The sequence below is a fragment of the Psammomys obesus genome, unplaced genomic scaffold (genome assembly GCF_907164565.1).
Source record: "Psammomys obesus unplaced genomic scaffold, mPsaObe1.curated_primary_1811, whole genome shotgun sequence".
NCBI lineage: Eukaryota > Metazoa > Chordata > Mammalia > Rodentia > Muridae > Psammomys > Psammomys obesus.
In genome coordinates, this window is record NW_026596295.1 from 484602 (window position 1) to 495080 (window position 10479).

The following is a 10479-nucleotide window of genomic DNA, read 5'->3' on the forward strand; positions in this document are numbered from 1 at the left end:
AAAATGGCTAAAATAAAATCTCAAATGACAACACATGCTGGAGAGGTTGTGGAGAAAGGGGAACCCTCCTCCACTGCTGGTGGGAATGTAAATTGGTACAACTACTTTGGAAGTCAATCTGGCGCTTTCTCAGACAATTAGGTATACTGCTTCCTCAACCCAGCTATACCACTGCTAGGCATATACCCCAAATTTGCTCAATTACACAACAAAAACATTTGCTCAACCATGTTTGTAGCAGCTTTATTTGTAATAGCCAGAACCTGGAAACAACCCAGATGTCCATCAACGGAGGAATGGATACAGAAAGTGTGGTATTTTTACACAATGGAATACTACTCAGCAATCAAAAACGAGGAAATCATGAAATTTGCAGTCAAATGGTGGGATCTAGAAAAGATCATTCTGAGTGAAGTATTTCAGAAGGAAAAATACACACATGGTATATATTCACTTATATAATCCTATAAGATATGATAAACATAATGAAAAGAAGAAGAAGATAAACAAGAAAGAGGACATGGGGTAAGATGATCAATCCTCACTTAGAAAGACAAATGGGAGTTGCATTGTATGTAGGAAAAAACAAGTAACAGGACAGGAGCCTACTCCAGAGGTCCCTTGTGAGACTCTACCTAGTAGTGTATCAAAGCAGATACTAAGACTCATAACCAAACCTTCGGCAGAGTGCAGGGAAACATATGAAAGAAGCGGGAGTTAATAAGACTTGGAAAGAATAGGAGCTCCACAAGGACCAAATATATCTGGGCACAGGGGTCTTTTCTGCGACTGACACTCCACCAAGGACCATGTATCGCTATAACCTAGAACCTCTGCTCAGATGTAGCCTGTGGTAGCTCAGTAAGCAACTGGTTTCCCATAGTAAGGGGAACAGGGACTATTTCTGACAGGAACTCAATGGCTGGCTCTTTGACATCCCCCCCAAGGGAGGAGCAGTCCTGCTAGGCCACAGAGGAGGACTTTGCAGCCAGTCCCGAAGATACCTTATAAAACAGGGTCAGATGAAAGGGGAGGAGGTCCTCCCCAAGCAGTGGACTTGGGAAGGGGCAGGGAGGAGATGAGGGAGGGAGGGTGGGATTGGGAAGGAATGAGGGAGCAGGATATAGCTGGGATACAGTTAATAAAATGTAACTAATAATAAAAATAAAAATAAACAATACAATTCCTAAAAGAAGTAAAAAAAAAATTCCCAGGGAAAGATGTTAATCAGTGTCACAAATGACCAATATTAAACATACCATCCTACACACCTCTAGAACCATTGCCTCCAGGAAGAGACATTGGCAGCATAATTTTAACACTTATTTTCAATATTGATCACTTCTGGATTACCAATGTTGCTTACAAATTAATATACTGAGAAACATCCAATACTGGTTACAGATTCTCATTTAATCCACGAAAGTAATAACTTCCTAGCAAACTACTGAAGTTGACTTTTATTAGCTTGCTAATGGCAAACTATAAAATTATAAGTTCTATAATTTCTTAAATTATTAAAAATAAATAAAGTCAAGGTCTAGAAAGATAGTTCAGTCAATACAGTATTTTCCTTGCAAACACAAGCACTTGAATTTAGCCTCAGACTACACATGAAAATACAACCTGGATGTGTGGCATGATCTTAAAATCCCAGTTATGAAGGCAGGGACAGGGACATGCAGGCCAGCCACTCTAGCCTGCTTGATAAACTGCAGGAGTGTGAGAGACCCTGTCCCAAACAAAAGAAGGATGGTATTTGAGAAATGATGCCTGAGGTTGTTTTCTGGCATCCTCATGCATACACAGAAAGGTGCCCTTCAAAGGCATACACATGAACCTACATACACAGAAATACGCACTTACACACACAGACATACATGTACATGCACTCACACATGCACATCCATGCACAAGGATATAACGAAATAGATCATAAAAAAATAAAGGAAATAATTACCAAACCTACCACTTCTTTATTGTTTTTAGGTATTACTTGTTGTTTTAAGATGTTTCCACATTGTATTATTATGGAATGCCATTCTAATTCCCTGCCCAAGTCTATCACATGGCTTTAATTCAGCCAAAGAAGTATAAGCATGGCAAATTAAATCTTTATTTTTGTTATTTAGATTCATGAAAAGATCTATATTAATGACAGATTTAACTTCAAAATGTGATATTTCTATTATGAATAATAAAAATGAAACATTATTATGAATTTTAAAATAATTCATTTGATTAAAAATGTGAATCACACTATTAGTGATTGGGTGAATGTTCACCATGCATATTCATGACTTCATTTATGGTCATTAATTAGATCAAAAGGTCACTAAAATTTACAACAAAATTACAGTCATTCATTATAAGCAGTGTTGGTTACATTAGGTCAAAATCAATTAAAATATTCCCAAAGCATTAGTTGAGCATATAGATTTAAGGTGAATAACACTGAATATTTCATTATTATCTTTTGTTTTATTTTTTAATTTTTTAAAACAACTTACTCATTTTTAAATTTATGACAATTTACTCACTTTGTATCTTTCCTGTAGGTGCTTCCCTCTTCTCCCCCTAGTCCCACCCTCCCTTTCTCTTCTGCCCATATGTCCTTTCCTGAGTCCCCTGAAGGGGGGGGGCTTTGCCCCTTCTATTTTACCCTTGCCTAACAAATCTTATCAGTGCTGACTGTACCATCTTCCTCTGTGGCCTGGCAAGGCTGTACCCCCTTCCCCCAGGATGAAGTGATTGAAGAGCCTGCTGCTGAGTTCATATAAGAGACAGTCCCAGGCCCTCTTACTAGGGAACCCACTTGGAAACTAAGTTGCATATGGGCTTCCTCTGAACAGGGGCTCTAGGTCCTCTCCATGTAAGGTACTTTATTGGAGTATCTGTCTCTGCAAGGCCCCTTGGGACCAGGTTTTTTGTTTTGTTTGTTTGTTTGTTTGTTTGTTTGTTTTGTTTTTGGCTTTGTGGCCTCCTTGTGGAGTTCCTGTCCCCTCTAGGTCTTTCTATCTCCTTCTTCTTCCTTAAGGTTTCTTGCACTCTGCCCAAAGTTTGGCTATGAGTCTCAGTATCTCCTTCAATGCCCTTCTGGGTAGAGTTTTTCAGAGGCCCTCTGTGATGGGTTCCCGCCCTGTTCCTTGTCTGCTCCTACTTCTGATATCTATCCTGTTTGATCTTTTAAATGAGGTTTCTTTCTTGTTTAGCGTCTTTAGGACTATAGATTTTAGTATGTTTATCCTACATTATAGGGCTAATATCCACTTATAAGTGAGTATATACCATATGTGTCTTTCTGCTTCTGGGTTACCTCACTCAGAATGATCTTTTCTATTTCCCACCATTTGCCTGCAAATTTCATGATTTCCTTGTTTTTAATTGCTGAGTAGTTTCCATTGTTTAAATGTACCACAATTTATGTATCCATTCCCTCACTGAGGGACATCTAGGTTGTTTCCAGATTCTGATTACAAATAAAGCTGCTATGAACACAGTTGAGCAAAAATGTCCTTATTGAATGGTGGGATATCTTTTGGGTATATGCCTAGGAGTGGTACAGCTGGATCTTGATGTAGCACTATTCCTAATTTTCTGAGATAGCACCAGATTGATTTCCAAAATGGTTTTACAAGGTTAAATTCCCACCAGCAATCCCGAACATCTATGCACCAAACACAAGGGCTCCTACATTTGTCAAAGAAGCATTACATTATTAAAGCTTAAATCACACTTTGATCCCAACACCTTAACAGTGGGAAACTTCAACACCCCACTCTCACCAAGGCACAGATCATTGAGACAGAAGCTAAACAGAAATAATGACACTTACAGAGATCTTAAATCAAATGAACCTAATAGATGTCTATAGAACTTTTTACCAAACAAACAAACAAAAAAACAGTATACCTTCTTCCCAGAACCTCATGGAAACGTCTCCAAAATAGACCATATAGTTGGTCACAAAGCAATACTCAACAGATACAAGAAAATTGAAATAACACCCTGTATCATATCAGACCACCATGGTCTAAAACTAGACCTCAATAATAATAGAAATAACAAAATGCCTGCACACACATCACACACAGAAACTGATCAAATCTCTACTCAATGACAACTGGGTCAGGGAAGAAATAAATAAATAAATTAAAGACATCCTAGAATTCAGTGAAATTGAAGGTACAACTTACCTGAACTATGGGACACAATGTAAGCAGTGCTAAAAGGAATGTTCATACCATTAAGTGCCTTCATAAAGAAATTCGAGGCATCTCATACAAGGAACTTAATGGCATACATGAAAGCACTAGAAAAAAAAAATAAGCAGACACACCAAAAAGGAGTAGATGGCTGGAAATAATCAAACTCAGGGTTGAAATCAATCAATTAGAAACAAAGAGAACAATTCAAAGAATTAACAAACCAAGAGCTGGTTCTTTGAGAAAATCAACAAGATAGATATGTCTTTAGCCAAATTAACTAAAAGGCAGAGGGACACTGTCTAAATCAACAAAATCAGAAATTCATTATTATTTGTAAATTTTATATTGTACTCTCTTAATGCTGGTAGTATGTATAATATTTATCAGTTGTGTACACATGCATGTGCACACATGGGCACAAACATTATGCGTGCTTTATCCAGGTATGCAATTCTTACACCACAAGCAATACAGTACTGTTTTATACATTCACTCTTCATTTATTCTTTTTACAAATGTATGCATGGGGGGTGTATGTGTTCATGAGCACTCACCTATGTAGGCATGTGTGGATGTAAGGGGTTGATGTTACTACATTTGTTTTTGAGACAGGCGACAGGCACTCTTTTTTATTTTTATGTTCAGAGCAGTTTTATTTATAATAACCAGAATATAGGAACAACCTATGTTTCCCTCAATGGAGGAACTGATACAGAAATTTTAGTATATCTACACAATGGAATACTACTCAGATATCAAAAACAACTACTTATCTTTATCCACTATATAAATTAGAATATTAAAACATAGCTTTTTACGTAATAATAAGTGCCTAACAGAAATCAAAGAACTATTTTTGGCTAGTAGAAATTGACTGGAAGAAGCTTACTAACCCACAAAAACATTGTTGTCCTACTTATAACATTACACAATAATATTCAATGTCTAAGGATATCCTCACATGTGATTGCAACTTAATATATTTCTATTTTAATGTATGCCTTGGCTTGAATGCTTGTGGCCCATTCCTGCTTACTTATAGTTCAAATCCAATCTCCCAAAGTAATTGCCTAAGGAGGGTGATCAAGTCATGAGAAAATGAACATGGTTAACCATATAAAATAAACCTCAGAAAACCTTCTTATCCTGTCTACCATGTGCATTTGTACAAAAATATTGAACTCAAGGACAATATTTCATAATTTATTGCAGTTGAATAGAGTAAAATTATATTTTAGTCATTAAAATCAGTAATTTCACACACCATGTACTTGTTTGTGTGTGGCACACACACAAACAGAGGCAGGGAGATGAGAATTAGGTTAGTAAACTTAAATCATTTACTATTACGCAAAGTGAAACTTTGCATTATTTGCTTAATCACTATAAAGTTCATTAGTGTTAAATTCCAATTTAGGTATTTTGAAATAATCTGTTATTCAATGTCGGATTACTTATTGCTCTTAGTACTTTAAAGTCAGGTAAATACATACATTGATCTCATTTCTGAAATTTTGTTTCCTGTACGTTGACAAATGAGGATAAGATCTTTTAGTCAATCCTATGGAAAGACTACCTCATTTGAATTTATATTCAAGAGGGGGGGCAGAGCCAAGATGGTGACTAGCACACATAATTTTTGAACTGTGGAAGAGCTGAACACCTGAGTGGGTGAATGGAAGGACTTCTGAAGCCAGGGCTTTATAAACGACAGGGAACATCACATAAGGTGAGAACTTTGGTCTTGGACCAACCATGGACTTGTTTGGGGAAGGAGAGAAAAGATCCTTTTATCTCCCGGCACTCCCCTTTCTCTGACCTCCCTCCTCCTCAGCACAGCCAGCTCACTGAGATTCTCAGCTCAGTGCTCACAGCCTGGGGTCTGCAGTGGCTAAGACAGAGCTCCCTAGCCCCTTAGCAGCAGCTGTACTGGTCTTGGAGTCCCAGACCCGCGAAAACCATCTTCCCAGTGTCCCAGGTCTGCTGGCCGCCATACTGGCACTGCAGAGTCGCTCAGCCAATGACTGAATGACCCGCTCAAATCCTCAGTGACAGATAATACTCTATATACCCACCAAAGCCCAGCAGACCCAACATACAAGCCAGGCATACCAGGCGCTGGGCCTCCCAGGCTTGGAGAGCACAGTGGAGGGTCCCCAGGAATTCCCAGAAAGCATCTGGACCAGGATCCCAGTCTCCAGCTGCAGCCAGACTTTCTAACCTGGCGGCAGCAGCAGCACTAAGCTGGCAGAGCCTGTCAGTCATCCTGTGGACCAAGCAGGGCCAAACCAGAGAGCAGAGAGCCTGGATACGACGATCCCTGATCTGCCTGCCACCATACTGGCTCCGCAGGGTCACCCAGCCACTGACTGAACTGCCCGCCCAAACCCTCAGAGGCAGATAATTCGCTATATACCCACCAAAGCCCAGCAAACACACCATACAAGCTAGACTCACCAGGCGCTGGGCCTCCCAGGCCTGGACAGCACAGTGGAGGGCACCCAGGACCTCCCAGAAGGACCGGCATCCCAGTCTCCTGCTGCAGCTGGACTTTCTAACCTAGCGGCAGCAACAGCACTGAGCTGGTGGAGCCTGTCAGTCCTCCTGCGGACCAAGCAGGGCCAAACCAGAGAGCGCAGAGCCCTGATCCCTGCTGATGCAACCTGCATAAGAGTGAGTATGACTTTGAGTGTCTGCAGAGCCCCAGATCCAGGGTCCTTCTAAAATAGAAGCCAGGCATCAGACCCCTCTCACCCACATACCCACTGTGGGAAACAGAGGGTCACTTGAGACATTGAAGCCCCTACCCTAATGGGCCCAACTGAGGAGTTAAAGCAGTTAATGACAGAAATTGTGCAGTGACCATCACCAGTGCCTCCTAGCACGTGCAAGCTTGCATTTGCCTTTCTGCGCCCACGTACTTTCCTCCCACGGGTACACATAGTGCGCCAACGCACACGCTCAGGCTACAGGACCTCTCTCTGCTTCCTGAAGAACTCTCCAGACACCAGAAAGAGACAGTACCAGTCTGATATGCAGAATCCAGAAACAAACAGGGAAGTTTTCAGATAAGCCAATGGCCAGGGGTAGGCGAAAGAACACATCCAAAATAAATCAGGACATCATGACTGCACCAGCAACCCCCAAAATTGATGGATACTCCAATTCATCAGAAGCACAGTAAAATTACTTTAAAGCTATGCTTACCAAATTATTTGAGGCTCATATAGAGGAAACAAACAGTTCTTTCAGAGCAATAGCCATGCAAATTCAGACAGTTAAAAATGAAATAAACAAATCTATCAAAGATTTTTAAAGAAACACAGACAAATATAGCCAAACAAATAGAGGCACAAGTAGAGAGACAATTAGTGGCATATAGAGAGGAAATGAACAAAAGAAAAAAAAAAAAAAAGATCATCGTAGAGACAGGAATCCACATTCAAACAGATGAAGGAAATGGTGCAAGGCAGGAAAACAGAATTAGAATCAATAAAGAAAATACAAACTGAGAAAACCCTGGAGCTGGAGAACTTGGAGAAAAGATTAGGAACCACAAGGGTAAACATCACCAACAGAATTGAAGAGATGGAAGAGAGAATCTCTGGAGCTGAAGATACACTCACAGAAATTGATACTTCTCTCAAAGAAAAAGTAAAATCAGAAAAATCTCAAACACAAAATATCCAAGAAATCAAGGACACCATGAAAAGACGAAATCTGAGAATAATAGGAGTTGATGAAAAAGAAGACTCCAGGTTCCAAGGTCCAAAAAATATTTTCAAGAAAATTATAGAAGAAAAATTTTCTAACTTAAAGAAAGAGATGTCCATAAATATACAAGAGGCCTACAGAACACCAAATAAGCTAGACCAGAAAAGAAACACGTCAAAAAAACACATCATAGTCAAAACAATAAATCTACAGTACAAACAAAAGATATTAAAAGCAGCAAGGGAAAAAGGTCAAGTAACATATGACGGTAGACCTATCAGAATCACACCAAAATTCTCATCAGAAACTATGAAAGCTAGAAGGGCCTGGGCAGGTGTCAGGCAGACTCTAAAAGACCACAGATGCCAACCCAGACCACAATATCCTACAAAGCTTTCAATCAACATAAATGGAGAAAAAAAAATTCAATACAAAACTAAATTTATTCAATATCTACACAGCAAACCAGCCCTACAGAAGATACTAGAAGAAAAACTCCAATCCAATGAAAACAACTTCACCCAAGAAAAAAAATAACACACAGATAATATCCCAACAAAAATTAAAAGGAAAACAAGCAATGGAACACAGTAAGACCACCGACTCCAATATAAAAGGAACTAACGTTCATTGGTCACTATTATCTATCGACATCAATGGACTGAACTCTCCAATAAAAAGACACAGACTAACAGAATGGGTGCGGAAGTAGGATCCAACATTCTACTACATCCAAGAAATGCACCTCTGCAACAAAGACAAACAATACCTCAGAGTAAAGGGCTAGAAAAAAGTCTTTCAAGCAAAAGGACCCAGAAAACAAGCTGGGGTAGCTATCCTAATATCTAATAAAATAGAATTTCAACCGAAATTAATCAAAAAAGATGTGGAGGGGCACTACATTCTCATCAAAGGAAAAAATCCACCAAGAGGACATCACAATTCTGAACATCTATGCCCCAAATACAAGAGTGCCTACATTCATAAAGGAAACATTATTAAAACTCAAATCACACATTGATCCCAACACCTTAATAGTGGAACACTTCAACACCCCACTCTAAACAAGGGACACATCATCTAGACAGAAGCTTAATAAAGAAATAAAGGCATTTACAGGGGTCCTAAATCAAATGGACCTAACAAATATCTACAGAACTTTCCATCCAAACTCAAAAGAGTATACTTCTTTGCAGCACCTCATGGAACCGTCTCCAAAATAGACCATATAGTTGGTCACAAAGCAAACCTCAACAGATACAAGAGGATTGAAATAATCCCCTGTATTCTATCTGACCACCATAGACTAAAGCTGCATCTCAACAACAATAGAATTAGACGAAAGCCTACAAACACGTGGAAACTGAACAACTTGCTGATCAATGACAGCTGGGTTAAAGAAGAAATAAAGAAAGAAATTAAAGACTTCCTAGAATTCAATGAAAATGAAGGTACACATACCCTAATTTATGGGACACAACGAAAGCCATGCTTAGAGAAAAATTCATAGCACTAACTAAGTGCCTTCAAGAAACAATTTGTGACATCTCATATAAGCACCTTAATGGCCCAACAGAAAGTCCTAGAAAAAAAAAAGAAGCAAATGCATCTAAGAGGAGCAGATGGCTGGAAATAATCAAACTCAGGGCTGAAATCAATCAATTAGAAACAAATAAAACTATTCAAAAAATCAATGAAACCAAGAGTTGGTTCTTGAGAAAATCAACAAGATAGGCAAAACTTTAGCCAAACTAACTAAAAGGCAAAGAGAAACTACCCAAATCAGCAAAATCAGAAATGAAAAGGGGGACATAACTAAAGACGGTGAGGAAATCCAATCATTAGGTCTTACTACAAAAGCCTATAGGCCTATATGAAAATCTAAAAGAAATGGACAATTTTCTAGATAGAGTACATCTACCAAAATTAAGTCAAGATCAGTTAGAAAGATTGAATAGTCCTATATCCCCTACAGAAATAGAAGCAGTTATCAACAGTCTCCCTTCCAAAAAAAGCCCTGGGCCAGATGGATTCAGTGCAGAATTCTACCAGACCTTCAAAGAAGTGCTAACTCCAATTCTCTCCAAACTGTTCCACAAAATAGAAACAGAAGGGACATTACCAAACTCATTCTATGAAGCCACAGTCACCTTGATACCTAAACCACACAAAGACCCAACAAACAAAGAGAACTTCAGACCTATCTCTTTTATGAACACTGATGCAAAAATAATTGAAAACAGAATACAACAACACATAAAAAATATCATCCACCATGACCAAGTAGGCTTCATCCCAGGCATGCAAGCGTGGTACAACATACGGAAATCCATCAATGTAATCCACCACATAAACAAACTGAAGGAGAAAAACCACATAATCATTTCCTTAGAAGCCAAAAAAGCATTTGACAAAGTCCAACACCCATTCATGTTTAAAGTCTTGGAGAGATCAGGGATACAAGGCACATAACTAAACATAGTAAAGGCAATACACAACAAGCCTATAACTAACATCAAACTCAATGGAAAGAAACTTAAATCAATCCCACTGAAAT